The sequence below is a fragment of the Hipposideros armiger genome, unplaced genomic scaffold (assembly GCF_001890085.2).
Source record: "Hipposideros armiger isolate ML-2016 unplaced genomic scaffold, ASM189008v1 scaffold_239, whole genome shotgun sequence".
NCBI classification, from domain to species: Eukaryota; Metazoa; Chordata; class Mammalia; order Chiroptera; family Hipposideridae; genus Hipposideros; species Hipposideros armiger.
Genome location: NW_017731589.1, coordinates 1,505,250 through 1,522,772, shown reverse-complemented (window position 1 = coordinate 1,522,772; position 17,523 = coordinate 1,505,250). Strand labels below are relative to the sequence as shown.

Genomic DNA, 17,523 nt, shown 5'->3' with positions numbered 1-17,523 from the left:
CCCGCGCCCCTGCCCCGCGGGCGCCCCGCACCGCCCCCCGCCCCGCCGGGCCCCGCCGCCTCGCGTCGCCAACGCCGCCGCCGCACTTTACTTTTTAGTTGGGCCCGTGCGCCGAGCGTTCTTGGTCGCTTCTCTTTTTGCCGGAATTTCTCGCGGCTGCCTGTTGGCCTAGCCGGGTCATTGAGAAAACAAACAGCGAGGCACACCTGGCAGCGCCCGGGCGAGTTTATTGTCAGCGACGCCGCGGCGCGCCCCGGGACGCCGGCGGAGCTGTCAAACGCCGCGGCCAGGTGGGCTCCTGCCCGGAGGGGGCGCGGGGGGCGGCCGGCGGAGGGTCGAGCGCAGAGCGCGAGTGCCGCGTTTCTTTGTCAGCTCGGTACCCCTGTAAGTTCTCTCGCTCCCGAACCTGCGCTTCGCCCCTGTAGTGATAGATTAGGAAGTCATTGGACGGCTCCCCCCCTCCCCCACCCCAGAGCCACTCTGCCCGGCGCCCAAATGCACCACCCCTGTGCGATCGCACGGCTGCAGGCAAAGCGTGCAGGAAGTTTGGGAAAGGCAGCCGCGTTCCCCCAGCAGGCCGGCCGTGCGGAGCACGTTTGCTCCGGGGACACGGATGGAAGCCGTGCCCAACATCCACCGAAGCGGTGGTCCGAGCGGTTACTGGGTCAGGAGTGGATTTCGTGTGCTTTTCAACCTGCCCCAGGACTGCAGACCTCGGGTCGCTCGCTTGCTGAAAGTGGCTTTTTACAGAGTGGTTGGTTGTACGGCAACTTTGCCTGGAAATGAAGACCTCCGTTTCGGTGCCAGTGAGTCGCTCAGCCCTTGTGGCTCTTGAGGGTGCCGGGGAAGGTCTGTGACAGTCTTCGAAGTTGTAGAATGGTGTGTGTTGCGTACTCATTTCATTACACGATCAACCGTATAAAAGCATCAGCACTTTGGAAAATGTTTAGAACAGCTTTCAGTCTTAAAGAGTTGGTAGTGGAAGGGTGCGCGGGAGCGGAGGAAAGCTGCACATTTATGGGTACTGTTATTTTTTTGTTGTTCGGGCGAATTCACTTGGTAATGTTGAGTTTGGTGATACATTGTAAAAATAGTGTTAACTGAGTCAGAGCCGAGCCAGAGCTGTGGGAGCCCCATGAAGTCCTTGACTGGACGTGCCCTGTTTTGCTTTGCTATTCTTTTACTGCGAAAATGATGCAAGGGCCTTCAACTTGCCTCCATATTTTATGCCAGCTCTTACCTAGCTGTGACAAGTCGTCAGGGAAACAAGTACAGGATGTATATATTACTACATTAGCTTCTTTGTAATACAAAGTTGGGGTTTATTATTCCACTTGCATTGTAACATAATGTCTGGTATAAAATGTCATTATTATTCCTGTATTAACTGAAACTTGGAGAACAAAGCTGGGGTTTTAAGTAACTGAACTTCTTTGCCACTTTGTGTCCTTCAAAGCAACACACATCAAGCCATATTAGGGTTTTTATTTGATTGCTTCCCATTTTCACTCTTTAGAAAGCACTTCTTGGCTTCTTTCTGAACATTAATTTGGGACTATTATATGGTTTAGATTTGTTTTTAAATTCTTACTGTAGAAAGAGTACACCTGTCTATGTTGTCAAGCCCCTCACACATACACATGCTGAGATTGAAATGAGCTCATCATCTGTATCAGTGAGACTTCTGGGTGCACCAGAAGAAAGGTTGATTTGGGGTAGTACCACTTTGTTATTTTTAATCTCTCATATTATGAATAAAAGGAAAGGTAGCCCTTTGAGAAATTAAAACATTTCTACAGAATACACCCACCTTTAACCGTATAAAAGCATCAGCACTTTGGAAAATGTTTAGAACAGCTTTCAGTCTTAAAGAGTTTTCTCTTAGATTTGAAAACTGGTACAGCATCCCTTATAGGAAATTAAGTCTAATGGTAACTTTGATGGTTCCAAACTTTTCAGTGAATTCTTTAAAATTAGGTGTGTCTTTTGGAGGGATTGGAATGGAGTCTCCAGTTGTTTTAGAAACATACATGTAAATGGAAAGTAATAAGTGAAGTGAAAGCAAACAAGGGCTTTCGGTAAGGTAGCTCTACATGGTACCTTTAAGATACATTCAGAAAAGACCCTTTATGTAGTTGGGTACTGAAGACCCTGAAAGTGAAACTGATAGATAGCAAATGTAAATTCAGTTTGTAAATGCTAAAATTATTTGCCAATTAATTATGTAAGAAATAAAAATTAACCTCTGTGAAATGCAATGGAGGTACAGCTTTCTAAATTGTCAGTGTTATTTAAATGGTCATGAAATGGATTGTTTTATGCTAGAGAAGATGGGATGCATCCTGACACTTAAAAAAAGTAGATTTGTGTATTTGTCTTTGGATTAAAAAAAAAAAAAGGTAACCATGCATTGCTAATTGCACTTTCTTTGAGTTTGAATTTTTAATAACTAGGTGAGTAAATTAAACATTTTCTTATACTATTTGACACTTTTTATGTTTTGTCAAATTAAAGAAGCATAGGCTATATAGTTACTGGTTTTACATTATTATTATTACTTTAAAATTATGTTACTACTTAAAATCAGGAATTTTGGACTGAAGCTATTAATCTTAGAGGCAGAGTTTGAAAAGTAGGTATATAAATAGGAATTTCCTGTAGTACAAACGTCAAGGGGAACAGTGAAATCTACATTTGTCTAAAACTTCTCAACAGTAAGGACTACCTAATTATTTGGTTATTTGGAGTAGCTCATAATCTTTATCAGGAATACAGGTCTTACCAGGTGAAGAAACTATTGCCACAGATAGGCACGTTTAAGGGGTCTAACTCCTTTTCTGTTAATGTTAAGGAAACTCTTCCTGAAGCTTTGATTTTTTTTTCCCCCTTAGTAATGTGTTCACATTACTAAATTTGGAAGCCAAGGAAACATTGTACCATATTTCTTAAGTCAACAAAGTTGGTGTTAGGGATGGGGTGGGTGTGGGGGTGGCACAGAAGCAGCAGGTGGTGGAGGTAGGATTTCTGAGGCACTATCCTTTACCCTTTTTGGATAAACTTTACACCCTGCACCACTTTCTTTTCAGAGGGCAATTACTGTTGTTATAAGGCTACCTTGAGAATTATTGCTGTAGAAAAATTAAGCACAACCAGTGATGTCACATAGGGAATCAGCAAAAAATGACTATGCTGCAGGTGACTGTTGCTATTCTAGCTTTGTAAGATACCTCCCCCACAGAATTTCTCATTTCCAGAGGTGTAAGCTTGAAATAAGTGATTTAAAAAAACCTGTTGCATTATAACATATGTAGTTTCATAAAACAACAGTTTATAGTTGAGAGATATCACTATTATTCATGCTCTGAGATAATGCAAATTTGTAATTTTTATGATAGTTTTTTTTATTTTTCAAGAAATTGGGTAAATGGAAATTTTCAGTACTTGCTGCTCTCTGGCACTTAGTGGGCACGGAAATGTTCTAATTTACTCGAAAAGCTGCCAGGAATGGCAGCCTCTCTTACCTGTTCGTTGGTGGTTCTCTAACCTCACCTCATGATCATTTGCTCTTGTCCTTTTTGTCTTATTCATGGTATTTCTAGGCTTTGAGAATATGATGTTTTTAGTCAGATATACGGGGGTGCCCCCCCCAAAAAATATGCATGTGACTTGTATTCATCTTTTGTTATTGGTATATATTGAGTATTACAATTTTAATACAGTTTTTTTCCTTTCTTAAAATGTGTATACATTTTTTTGGCGTCCTCTGTACTATTTTATATTCAGTTTATTGGTTATTAATATGTAAAGTCGATAAGCTTTGATTTTCATGTAAATTTAAAAGTATCACAACATTATTTTCCCATTCTGAAAGTGATTTCATACATTTTGCTATTATCTCTGTTAATTCTCCCATGCCAGACTCGTAGTCAAGCTTGCAGAGGGACAGGACACACTGCTCTACCCTTTACCTTTCCCCCACCTTTTTGCAAACTGCATGTTATTCCCCAGGCCACCAGCAGATTTCCTCTGGGCAGGCAGTGCTTGTCCAGCCTTGTATCCTTAGGCCACTTACAGTTATGACTGAGGGGCTTCCACGGAACCTTCTTGACCTTCCAAAAGGAAAGTGGTCAGTTTTTAGTTAGGACGTTAGACGCTCCCTCTGCACTTGCCTGTTGGGGAGATGTTCAATACCCTCAATAGGATTTGATAGAGTTTTTAATCTATGAGGAATTTGGACTGAACATAATTTTTAGCTGACATAGAATAAACTTGCCAGTCACTGTGTGCGTGTTGCCTTTTTTCTCATTATTGTTTTGGCCCATCATTTAATTTCAACAAGCGCATTAATCCCGTCTCTCTTTAAAAATTTTCTTTATCATGTTTGTGCTAAAGTGGCTATTTTCAGAACTTCTTGGCAGTATAAATTGCAGAAGTTATTGAGTGAAATAGGGTTGACGTCTTTTCTTTCCTCTTTTTTTCTTGTGATGGCCTGCACATAAGTGTATGCTTGTGGTTAGTGTAACCAATCTTGAGTTTGTAATTGAAGCGTCAGTCTCTCTATTTGTAGGATTTGAAGGACTAAAGAACACAAGTTAAGAGAAGCAGGAATGACACAGCTCTTTCTGTACTTTCTCTAAAAAAGCTTCGTGTCAAAGATAGGACAATTGTTTGGCTTCACTTCTGCTGTTAATTCTGTGATAACTACGTATGATGCACAAATGCTGAAATTGTTTAAGAAGTCTGAGAAATACTCTTCGGTAACTTTTTAGATATTTCATTTGGCACATGTTATTCAAAGAGCACGTGTACTGTGCTGGGATGGACAGTCAGCTCTAGAGGAAGGTTCACTGGTGGCCGAGAGGGGTCCATCCACACAGATTTGGAGGAAGCAGGACTTGAAGGAACGATAGAATTTAGCCAAGTAGAGTGAGAAGAAAGAGAGAGAGTGTTGGAGAGGGGCTAGCAATGTGAATAAAATTATTGAGGAGGGAAGGAAGTGTTAAAGGTGTTTTCTTGGCGTGTGACTAGAACAAGAGGCTTAATGGGGGATTGGGGCCAGGCTGTGATGGTCTTGACTGTCAGGCTAATGAGTCTGAGCTTTATAGTCCTGGGGTTATAAATTGTTTACAGGGACCAGGTAGGTAATTTAAATGAGTTGCATGCAGCTTGTAAGATCCTGAGTGACAGCTGACACTTAAGCCTGTGGGGAAAGTGGTCAGAGCAGCCTGTGAAGGGAGTCCTGAGTGCTTCGACGCCTTGCAACGGTGCAGCCAATAGGTAATTCTGGCTGGTGGCTGCCAGGTGAGACTTTGTTTCCACTCTGGTTTTTTAGCAAAGCCTGGAAAGCTCAGATTTTTATGTGAAATCTCTTCATTTTTAAGTATTTTAAGTTAAGAGCTACAGCACTATTTGGGACTACACCTTATGGGCTAGGTTTAATCTGTGGCTTGTGAGTGAGCTGCAGGTCCTCAACATCTGCCTAATATCCAGGTTACTTTGTTTTATAAATTAAAGATTTAAAAGCAGATATTTGCAGTCTTCCTAAGGACAGGAGTGTTATTACTTTGTATTCTTTGTAGCATTTTGTACCATAGAATGTAGATACTTGGTGATTTGATGATAGCTATTTTAGGAAAACCACCCTGGTAATGATATGAAGAGAGGCGCTACCTGGAGTCAGAGATAATAGGCCGCTGCAGTGGTTGTGGTGTGAGTCGGTCGAGGCAGAGGGTAGATTGTTGGTACTGTGGATGGAAAGGAAGAGAGGTTTCAGGCAGAGGAGGAATTTTGAAGTTTTGGGCATAGATGTCTAGAGGGTAAACCTGTCTGGGAGTGCTGGGGATGTAGGGTTACAATTTAGGAGTTAGGTTAGCATAGGCAGCTAAAGATGTGTTTTACCAGAAACCACTGAGAATATGGAGAGTGTGTGGAAAATAGTAAAAGGATTAGGATGCTTGCTGACCCTTAGGAGATGGGGGGCCGGGAAGGGACTGAGAAAGTCCATAAAAATGAGAAAGGAAATCAGAATATAGTCTTAATACAAACAGGCAAGCATGCCTATGCGTGCAGAGCTGCTCATGGCAACAATGCAGTAGCCATCAGTGGGCTCCATGTAATTTTCATCAGGACAGAGACAGACCTGTGGGTTCCCAAGTGGGAGAATGTTTGTGATACATTTGTTGACTGGAGGGAAATTTTTCCAAGAGTTGCAGAGCAATAAGTTGAGTACTAATTCTATTTTGTGAAAAGCACACAAATTCAAGATATGCATATATTTTGTGCATAAAAAAATGATTTGGAAGGATACATAATAAACATTAATACTTCTGGGGAGTATATACTTTCATAGGTACATCTGTGCAGTTTTTAAAAAGCCAATAGTACAGTTGACCCTTGAACAACATGGGGGTTAGGGGCACCAACCCCCTGCACAGTCGAAAATCTGTGTATAACTTTTGACTCCCCCAAAACTTAACTACTAATAGCCTACTGTTGACTGGAAGCCTTAACTATAACACACACGTCATATGTTATATATGTCATTTACTGTATTATTACAATGAAGTAAGCTAGAGGAAAGAAAATGTTATTAAAATCAAAAGGAAGAGAAAATACGTTTACAGTATTTACGGGAAAAAATCTTGTATAAGTGAACCTGCACAGCTGAAACCGAGTTGTTCAAGGGTCAACTGTAATTTAAGCCATAGTCTTGTTTTACAAATGAGAAAAGCACGTTCTGGGACGTCACAGATTCTGGGGATGTCACAGGTGCTGGGGCCAAGATTGCCTGAATTGAAATCCTGGTTCCACTTCTTACTGACTGTCTAACCTTGGGAAGTTACTTAACTTTTTTGAGCCTTTGTTGTCTCATCTGCAAAGTGAGCATACTGGCACACTTGGTTTAGGATTGTTCTGAATTTATATAAGTATGTGTAGAATTTACAAGTGTTTGGCACACACTAAGTGCTATTCAGTAGAGTTGCTGTTAATACGAAATTGCTATTGTTATTGCCACCATCATCAATTATCACCAATCAAGTGTTTGCCTGATGTCGTGGAACTTGTTAGTTACAGTCATGTGATGAGATACTAAACTCACTCAAAAAATGCCATGGCATAAAATAATGTAGTAGTTAATGGGGGGGGCGGAGATGGGAGACAATAAAGATTTCCTTTCTGTACAGCTGTCCTTAATAAAGAGAAAAAGAAGAAAGATAAAAAAGCGAGGTCAGCAGAAATCTCTGTAGAATGTTTCTTATTATGAGGAACACATGAAAACAAAGCAATTCTCTAGAAGCCGAATGTGTAGTAATGTTATTACAAAATCATTTCAAAATTTTTCGTTATCTAAACTTGTGAATGTTGTCCTAGTGATCTTTGAATAGGTCTCCTTAAATGAGACTTGTTATATTAGGTAGTTTTTAAATGATTTCTTATGTCTTTTATGCTGGGTCACTTTTAATCTTTACACCTCATTGTAGTTCATTTGCATTAGAAGCAACACAGTTGGTGGTCATAGTGAGGTCTGTGTGTTTTGTTCTTAATTCCACCCTTTAGTGGAGCCTAGCCAAAAATAAAACCCACAAAACTACCTAATTTCCTGATCTTTGGAATCCTAATGACATGTACCATGTGTATGGAGTAAGCATCCAGTTGCATATAAAATAACAATACGAAACATATTAAAGAGTAACCATATTCTTTACCTTAAAGCTCTCATCATTGAATTGTTCTACAAAGTTAGTGTGACCAAATTTTTCTCATATCAGACTTAGGTACTTACAGAGTTACAGAATTTTGTAACTAGGTGAGAATTCTGAGAATCTTTAGCCTCACCCCTCTTTTGCAGACAGCTGAGCCCTTGAGAGATAATAGCATGCTAGAGGTCATACATCAGGGTGTTCACACGTACATGAAGGAAGGGGGAGAAGGCATTGGTGACTCCCAGTGAATCACGCTTGCCGGATTTATGCTATTGTGCAGTCACCTCCCCATGTAGCCCTGTGACTCACTTTAACCGGTAGAATGCAGCACGAATGACACTGTGTTAGTTTGGGGCCTAAGTTTTAAGAAGGCCTGGAACTTCACTCGCGCACACCTGGGAGTCCTGAGTCACCCCGTGCAAGCAGCCAGGTCATCATCCTCTGCTGGAAGACGGGCGAGTGGAGAGGGAGGGGTCTGGGACTACCTGGGGAGAGAGACCCAGCCGTCCCAGTGTCCCTGCTGAGTTCAGCCCTTAGACTGGCTGCGGAACCAGCCAGCAGACCCCAGTGTAGGTTGCAAAATCATGAGTAAATATAAGATGGTGTTTTAACCTGTTAGGTTTTTTTAGGTGGTTTGTTATATAACAATATAGGATGGAAGCAGATGATTTTGTGAATTAAAGGACTTGAAGAACAAAAAATACTTGTGATACAAATGATAAATATCACTGTTTTCCAACGCCTTTTGCTGAGCTAGTTCAGTGTCGCTGCTGCCTCCTCTCTGCGCCTCATTTCACTAAGGCGTTTTGAAATAGAGATGGGTTTTTATTATGGAATTGAAATGGTGTTTCAAAATGTAGTTGTCACAGTGTGGATTGGACTGTAATTAGATGAGATGTAATGGAAAGATAAAATAATTATGAATGTCAGCCTTCACCAAGGTGTGAGTTTACTGTTTCGACTCATACAGAGATTGCATCTGTGTTTGGAGTGTCACGGGCTCTGTCGGAATTCCTGGGTTCTATTCCCGGGCTTGGCTCAGGCTTGTCTTTACGTGATTGAAAGTCTCCACCATAACAGGGACTTGAACAGAAGTGTTTCTTCCTTTCACATCAAAGTCTGGACTAGAGAGTGGAAGCAGGTCCTGCTCTGCAAAGCCCCCCGGGACTCGACTCCTCTCCTCTCACTGCTCAGATGTCTCTAGGATGTGGCCTTTACCATCAGGTTCCATGACGGCTCCTAGAGTCCTGGACCTGCCACGTCCCATAAAGAGGAGTAGACTAAGGGCGCAGCCCCTCCCTTTAAAACACCCTTCTAAGAAGCACCAGGTGCTTCAGCTTGTGTGTAATTGGCTGGAACTTAGTCACATGGCTCCTCCATGTAGCTGCAAAGGAGGCTGAGAATGTAGTCCTTCAGCTGAGCACATTGCAGCCCAGAACAGGTCTAGAGGGTTGTTCCCGAGGGTGGGGATGGGCATTGCACAAGCAGGCAACAGTCTTCACCACTCCGAGCAACCGGTTTATCTCCACAGGCCTGGTGAGAAGGATGATCCGGAACCACTGGAATGGCAGATAGATTTCATATTGAAGAGCAGCCCCAGTGATTGCTCGCGACTGTGTGCAGTGCTCTTTTGAACCCAGAGTCCCTAGTTTTTGGCCTCTTCAGGGTGAGGAAGTAGTAGAGGTATTTATTTCGGGGTAAATGGAATAATAGCTTGCGGTCATCTATATACTACCCCTGTACACCTTAGCCTTTTTTTTTATGTGCAGTTACTTCAGTGTTTAAAATCTTTTCAAAATATTTGATTATTTTGCTAACCTTTGGATTCTATTAAAAATATCCTAAAATTCATTCCATATTTAAAATTTGCTAATAAGCCTTAGTCCCAACTTGGTGCAGAACATTCTCAAATCTGGAGATGAGGATGATGTAGAGAAGTACTCAACTCTTTATTTATTTATTTTTAAAGATTTTTTTTAATTGGGGAATTGGGGGATGGGAACAGCACTGGGGAATTGAGAAAAGGGGAACAGACAAGTTGCTGTCCTTTTGTTCTTCAGTCTAGTTGTGGAGGACGTTGCTTCACTGGCCCAAGTTGGCACCATCATTGCGCTCTTCCCGGACGAGGCAGATCAGTCGCCGGCTTCTGGACGGCCGCTCACTGCGGCTGCTGGCCGCTCACGCTGGCTGCTGGCTACACACGGTAGCCCATGGCAACCCACTGCCACAGGGGCTGCAGCCTACGTCGTTGCCGGCGACTCACGGCAGCCCAGCTCCAGGTTGAGCTGTTGTTCAGCATCTTAGCTGTAGAGGGCAGTGTCACTGGCCCTCATATGTGGGATCCGAACCGGGACCCTCTGGTGTCCCAAGCCAGTTCTTAACCAGCGTGCCACGTGGCCAGCCCATACTCAACTCTTTTATGTGTATGTCAGCATATCTAGAATGTGCTGGGCTAACAGAGAACCTTAATTCTTCGTGGCTTCAGTCGACAAAAGTTTATTTCTTGCTCATGCTACCCCTTTTATCCTGGGCTGACTGGGGAGCTTTGCATCATCTACACCCAGACCAAGGAAGACCTCTCTGCCCTTGCACAGTCACGGAAGCAGGAAGAAGAACATGCTAGACTGTGCTCTGGCTCGTAAAGCTCTCCAGGAGTGGCAGCTGTCAGCTCTGTGTACACGTCATTGGCTGGAGAAAGGCACAGCACCTAAACTTCAAGGGAGCAGGGAAGTGAAATCCCCTCCTATTTCTGGAGCGAGAACTGGAAATATTTGGTGAACAGCACTAGCAAACATATAGGGTGACCTTTGTTGCAGTCCAAATACTCATATTTGACTTGGAGTATGTTTTGTTACCTGTAATTGCATATGACCATCTGGCGGACTGTTGTACTACACACAACATTTTAATTAAGGGATGTGTTTAATAATACTACTAAACATAAAAACATTTTCCACAGGTAGAAATAATGGGCATAGGGCTTGGGCTCTTGATTTTTTTCTCTCCTGTAGTTCATGCTTTCTTCCTTTTTCCCCATGCACATGTAAGAAGGGAAGGAATCAAATATTAAAACGGCCATGAAATGTTAGATTGTAGGTGACTCAAAATCTGGTTTTTTGTTTTTTTGTTTTTTCCCCCCCAAAGTAAGCTCTTAAACCTTATGTTTTTAGTTCAGGTTACTTTGCCTATTTGTTCTCTACTGATCTCCCAAGAAGACGTTACTGAGCATCTGCTATGCACTGAACACCGAAGAAACCCTTGGTTTCTACCAATTCAGTGCAAAGTGTAATGCAAAACGACAAACCTTACAATGGGGGATTTTGCAAAGCACTGAGGAAGCTTAGAGAAGGAAGAAGTTAAGGCAAGGGAATTGAAAAAAGAAAACATCTGAGTTGAGTGTTGGAGTAAATAAACTTGACTGAAAGAATGGGGAAAGTGAGGAAGTAGCACATGGCCATCTTGGGGCAGGCACTTCTAGTGCTGACCAGAGTGATCTCATTCAATATTTAACAGTCACATGCAGTAGAATCATTAGTTCCAGTTGCACAGGCGAAGGAGCTAAGTTTCAGGAAGATCACTTATTGGGTTGTCGGAAAAGTCATGACGCATTTTTACAATGAAAAACAGAGAAAAAATATGTCATGACTTTTCCGACAACCCATTAGTTGACAAGTGATTGAGTCAGGATTTGGATCATGTGTGTCCGATCCTGGTCTTGGCTTTTTAAGAAACTCTAGTCAAACTTTTCAGTTATGAGATGAAAAAGGCCTGAGGCTCTAATGTAGAACCTGGTGACTGTAGACTGTATAGTGCATAACACTGTATTGTAAACTGAAATTTGCTGAGAGAGTAGAACTTAAATTTTTTCCCCAAAAAAAACAAAAAAGATAAATATGTGATGTGATGGACGTGTTAATTAACTAAATGGGGGAATCCTTTCACAGTGTATATGTACATCAAGTCATCATGATGTACACTTTAAGTATCTTACTGCTTTGTTTGTTATACCTCAGTAAGCTGAAAAACATGGGCACACTCTCTCTCTCTTTCCCTCTCTCTCTCTCTCACACACACACACACACAGCATGCGCACACGTGAGAAATTGCGATCCAGTATGTGAGAAAATTAGGAAGGGAAATTAAATTGGGAATTTTGAATTTTTACTGTACGCAGTAGGGAACCATTGAAGATATAAAATTGAAGAGTAACATTGTATCTTCGTTAGAAAAATAACCTTGGCAACAACGGGGTGTGGGGGGAATGTAGACCCCATTTGTCATGGTACAGAGACCACAGTGAGAACCCAAACTGATGTACCATATATATTTTTTCCCTCCTAAAGATTTTATTGGGGAATTGGGGGAGGGGAACAGACAAGTTGCTGTCCTGTTGTTCTTCAGTCTAGTTGTGGAGGACGTTGCTTCACTGTCCCATGTTGATATTATCCTTGCGCTCTTCCCAGGTGAGGCAAATCGGTCGCCTGCCTCTGGACGGCCGCTCACGGCGGCTCTTGGCAGCTCACACTGGCTGTCGGCCGCTCATGCCGGCCACACATGGTATCTTATGGCAGCCCACTGCAGCCCCACTGCAGCATACACTGTCACCGGCGACTCATGGCAGCCCAACTCCAGGTTGAGCTATTGTTCGCCCTCTTAGCTGTAGAGGGCGCAGCATCACTGGCCCTAATTTGGGATCCGAACCGGGACCCTGCTGCTCAGAGCTGGCGTCCCAAGCTGGCTCTTAACCAATGCGGCTCGGCCGGCCCAGTACCATATTTTTTTTCATCATGAAATAATACTTGCCCAGCTTTCATTTTCAAGTTATCCAACCCCAGAACTAGAAAGAACCAAGTCATCTATTCCACTGTCTTCAATTTATGGATTAGGAAACAAAGTGCCAACAGGCAAGCTTGACTCCTGAGATTACACTTTTAAGATCAGGAGACAGTGGCCTTTTTTTGCCCACAACTGGTACTTATCCTATTAGGCTCTATTGGCTAACAACCAAATGTTAGACCTGTGCATGGGAGATGGCTTTGTGGTCCATCCAGGTTGGTGGGTAGTAGTATTCCATTGTATGGGTGGTACCACATTTTGTTCATCAATTTGCCAGTTGATGGGCCCTTGGATTGTTTCCAATTTTTTGTCTACTATTAATAAAGCTGCTACTGTGTTTCCCTGAAAATAAGACCTACCGATAACTGGAAAATAAGCCCTAGCATGACTTTTTCAGGATGCTTGTAATATAAGCCCTACCCCAAACATAAGCCCCAGTTAAGATCATCAGCCAGATATGACTGAATAAATGTAGATTTTTGTACATGAATAAATATAGGTTGTTGGAGCAAAAATTAATATAAGACCTGGTCTTATTTTGGGGGGAAAACGGTATGAATATTTGCTTACATGTCTTTGGAAAAATGGTTTCATTTCTCTGGGTAGATGTTTTCCTACCATTTTACATTCTCATTAGCACTTTGTGAAGGGTCACATCCTTGCTGATGCTGGAATGGTAAGTTTTTTTATTTTAGTCATTCTAGTGATCTCTCATTGTAGTGTTGTAAAATTTATTTTATTTTGTTTTATTTTATTGGGGAACACTGTGTTTTTCCAGGATCCATCAGCTCCAAGTCCAGTAGTTGATTCAATCTAGTTGTTGGGGGGGGGGCGCAGCTCAGTGGCCTATGCAGGGATTGAACCGGCAACCTTGGTGTTATGAGCCCTGCGCTCTAACCAACTGAGCTAACTGGCTGCCCCCACTCATTGTAGTTTTAATTTGCATTTCCCTAATGATTTCTGATCTTGAGCATCTTTTCAAATGCTTATTTACCATTTCTGTATCTTAATTGATGAAATGCCAATTTAAATCTTTCCCATTTTGGGGGGAAGTTGTGTCTTATTTTTGAATCACAAGACTTCTTTATACATATATGTATATATTAGACTTTTTTTAGAGCAGTTCTAGGTTCACAGCAGAACTGAGAGGAAGGTATGGCGATTTCCCATATGCCCACACAGGCATAGCTTCCCCCATATCAACATCCTCTACCAAAGTGATGGTACATTTTATATAATGGATGAACCTGCCTGGACACCTCATTATCACCCAGAGGCCATAGCTGACATCAGGGTTCACTTGCGGTGTTGTACATTGTATGGGTTTGGACAAATGTGTATACAGAGGGTCCCGGAAAAATGTGTGCACATTTTAAGAAAGGAATAGACTGTATTAAAATTGTAATACTCAATATATACTGATAACAAAACATGAATACAAGTCACATTTGACTTCTACAATTACAAGAGGTGCTCAAAGTGGTTACCACCAGCGTAATTTTAATACAGGTTTTTTTTCTTTCTTAAAATGTGTATACATTTTTTTGGCACCCTCTGCATAATGACATGTATCCATCACTGTGATAGTGAGGTAGTTTCACTGCTCTAAGCATCCTCTGCGCCCTGACTGTTCACCCCTCCTTCCCCAACCCCTGGCAACCGCTGCATTTCTTTCTTTTTTTTTTTTTTCTTTTTTACTATCTCCATAGTTTGCCTTCTTTATATATTTTGATACAAGTCCTTTATAAATTATATGTTTTGCAGGTATTTCCTCCCAGTGTGTGGCTTATTCTTTTCCTTTTTTTTGTTTTGTTTTGTTTCGTTTTAAGCTGAGCCATCCTGCTACCTGTTGGCAGCTCAGCGGCTGCTCAGCTCGGGCCGGGAATCAAACTGCTGTTGCTCAGAGCATTCTTTTCATTTTTTTAACAGTGTCTTTTGAAATGCTGAGGTTTTTAATTTTGATGAAGTCCACATGATCCTTTTTCCCTTAATGAATTGTGCTTTTGGTGTCATATCTAAGACTTCTTTGCCTAACACAAGATTAAAAAGATCTTTGTTTACTTCTAGAAGCTTTTATGGTGTTTTACATTAAGGTCAATGATACATGTTTTGAGTTAATTTCGAGTGTATGGTGTGAGGTAAGGCCTGCATGTTGATATATTACAAATGTTCCAGCACCATTTGTTGAAATGACTGTCCTTTCCTTACTGAATTGTTGTGGCAGCTTTGTTGAAAACTCACTTGATGGCGTCAATGTGTGTGTTTGTTTCTGAACTCTCTTCTGTTCCATTGATCTGTATATCTATCCTTATGCCAATATACACCATCTTAATTACTATAGGTTTATTGTAATCAGTGTAATTCCCACAACTTTGTTCTTTTCCAGAATGGTTTGGCCTATTTGAGGTCTTCTGCATTTCCATATAAATTTTAGGGTTAGCTTGCCAGTTTCTACAAAACTTTGATAGGGATTACATTGAATCTGTAGATCAACTTTGAGGGAATTGATACTTTATTCTTCCAGTACATGAAATCCTGTATCTCTTCATTTTGGTTGTCTTTAATTTCTTTCAGCAATATTTTATAATTATCAGTATACATCACTTTTGGGTTTTTTTGTTGTTATTTAATTTATTCCAAAATATTTAATTCTATTTGCTGCTGTTGTAAATGGAATTGTTTTCTTTTTTCTTTTTTTAAAGATTTTATTGGGGAATCGGGGGTGGGGAACAGACAATTTGCTGTCCTTGTGTTCTTCAGTCTAGGTGTAGGAGGACGTTGCTTTACTGGCCCATGTTGGTGTTATCATTGCGCTCTTCCTGTGTGAGGCAGATCGGTCGCTGGCCTCTGGACGGTTGCTCACTGTGGCTCTTGGTAGCTCACACTGGCTGCCGGCCGTTCACGCTGGCTGCTGGCTACACACAGTAGCCCATGGCAGCCCACTGCAGCAGGGGCTGTAGCCTTCGCTATCTCAGGCGACTCACGGCAGCCCAGCTCCAGGTCGAGCTGTTGTTCACCATCTTAGTTGTAGAGCGCGCAATGTCACTGGCCCTCATGTGGGATCCGTACCGGGGCCCTGCTGCTCAGAACTGGCGTCCCAAGCCAGCTCTTAACCAACACGCCACTTGGCCGGCCCTGGAATTGTTTTCTCAATTTATAAATTGTTGCTAGTATATAGAAATGCAATTGGTTTTTTTAATGGTAAGGCTGACTTTATTCTGGGGGGGACTACTACAGTGGAATTTTGCAGTAGGGGACAGATTGGGCTCAGCTTCTGGTATTACTGATTTTTATATATTGGTTTTATATTGTTATTTTGCTAAATTCACTTATTAGTTTTAGTATATTTTGTAGGTTTTCAGTATTTTCTACATATAAACAGATAACTTTTTTTCAACTGAGGGAACAGTGTGTTTTTTCAGGACCCATCAGCTCCAAGTCCAGTAGTAGTTTCAATCTAGATGTAGAGGGTGCAGCTCAGCAGCCCATGTGGGCATCGAACCAGCAATCTTGGTGTTGTGAGCACTGTGCTCTAACCACCTGAGCTAATGGGCCACCCCTAAACAGATAACTTTTTAACTGATCATATGCTTACCTTAAAAATCTCAAGTTTTATCCTGGAACAAATGTCTTTCAGGTTCCTCTTTCAACACCTGTGGTACTTAAGGTCCTTCTTGAGTTGAGGGACCTATAATATCTGTGAATTGGCAGCCTAGCAGAGATGAGTCATTGAGAATAAAATCACTGAATTTTTTTCTCTGACTCAGGTGAGGAGTAAACAGAATGACACATAGCTAAGAGAAGTAGGAAAACTGTACACAAGCAAATAGCCGTATTTCGTTTTGAGAAATTTTAGAATTTTCAAACGGCATAGCTGTGTGATTTTTTAGCAGATGACTTCTTGGTGCTTTAGTTGCTTCACCTGCTAAGTGGGATAATAACAGTATCTACTTCATAGGGTTGTGAGAATAAATTAATGTGTGTGAAGTGCTTAGAATGGTGTCTGACATACAGCATGCACTTTACTAGTTTTATTAGCATTAAAGGGGCAGGAATTCAGGAGGATGAAGAAAGAAAAACTGTCTAACTGGTTTGAACCAGAGCATCATAATGTGGATTTGATTAAACCTTGGGGGGGGTTCTTAATCTTTTTGGGGGTTACATATTCCTTTAGATATATCCCCACTTTCATAGAAGAATGCAATAGGAATATGATTATACACATTTTATATAATTTAAAGGAGAGGGTTCAGTGACCCCCTGAAGCTTATCCAAAAACTTTGTGGGGTCTCATGGTCCCCAGAATAAGAACTTTGCCTTTAAAAATAAAGCGCTCTCTGAAGGAATCTGTCTTGGATGAAGAAGTGGGTGGAGGTTTTTTCCCCCTCAGACTTGAGTCCTTGAAGGGAACAGTTTAGGAAGTAAGCACCGCATCGGTGCTTTTTTTTTCCTAGTAGGAAATCACTTGACAGATGAGGTTCAGGGGGAGGGTACTCTTTCAGGAATGTTACCAGATTTGATAGACTGTGGGTAATGTGCATTTTAGAGGGTACGTTATGATTGTACCCAAGAAAGCATGTTGGAAGGCAAGTGAGTAGGGGTGAGGTTGTTACAGTGGTAACCTCAAACTGCCCTAATTTATTTCTCAGTAAATTTTCACAAACTTTAGTACTTGAAGTATAATTAATAAGAAAGTACTTGGGACAAACCTGAGGTTGCAGTATTCAGACTGAGAACTGCTACTGTAAGGTTCCAGCTTTTTGCAGGTTAGCCAGGACTCCTCCTAGAAGAGAAGAGCTCCGACTGGAAGCGTCTTGATGAAGAGGGTGCTGTGGTTTTTCTGCATTGTGCCCCTGGTCAGCGGAGTGCAGAGTTTTGATAGCCTTATGTCTCCCTTCCTTCCTTCCTTCCTTCCTAACTTCCTTCCTTCCTTCCTTCCTTCCCTCCCTCCCTCCCTCCCTCCCTCCTTCCTTCCTTCCTTCCT

At 41.9% G+C, this 17,523-nt stretch overlaps 1 protein-coding gene across 5 annotated transcripts in view; it reads left to right on the top strand.

Annotated features, from left to right (window-relative positions):
* Positions 1-140: 140 nt before the first annotated feature.
* The window catches only part of KMT2C (lysine methyltransferase 2C), a 229,757-nt gene continuing 212,374 nt past the window's right edge, over positions 141-17,523 (top strand). For 3 of the 5 annotated variants that reach the window (XM_019655381.1, XM_019655380.1, XM_019655379.1), the window contains exon 1: positions 274-290. The gene's annotated coding sequence lies outside the window, so the exon portion shown is untranslated. Of the gene's footprint in view, positions 291-17,523 lie in introns of all 5 variants that reach the window. The other 2 variants (XM_019655384.1, XM_019655383.1) reach the window with 1 other exon arrangement.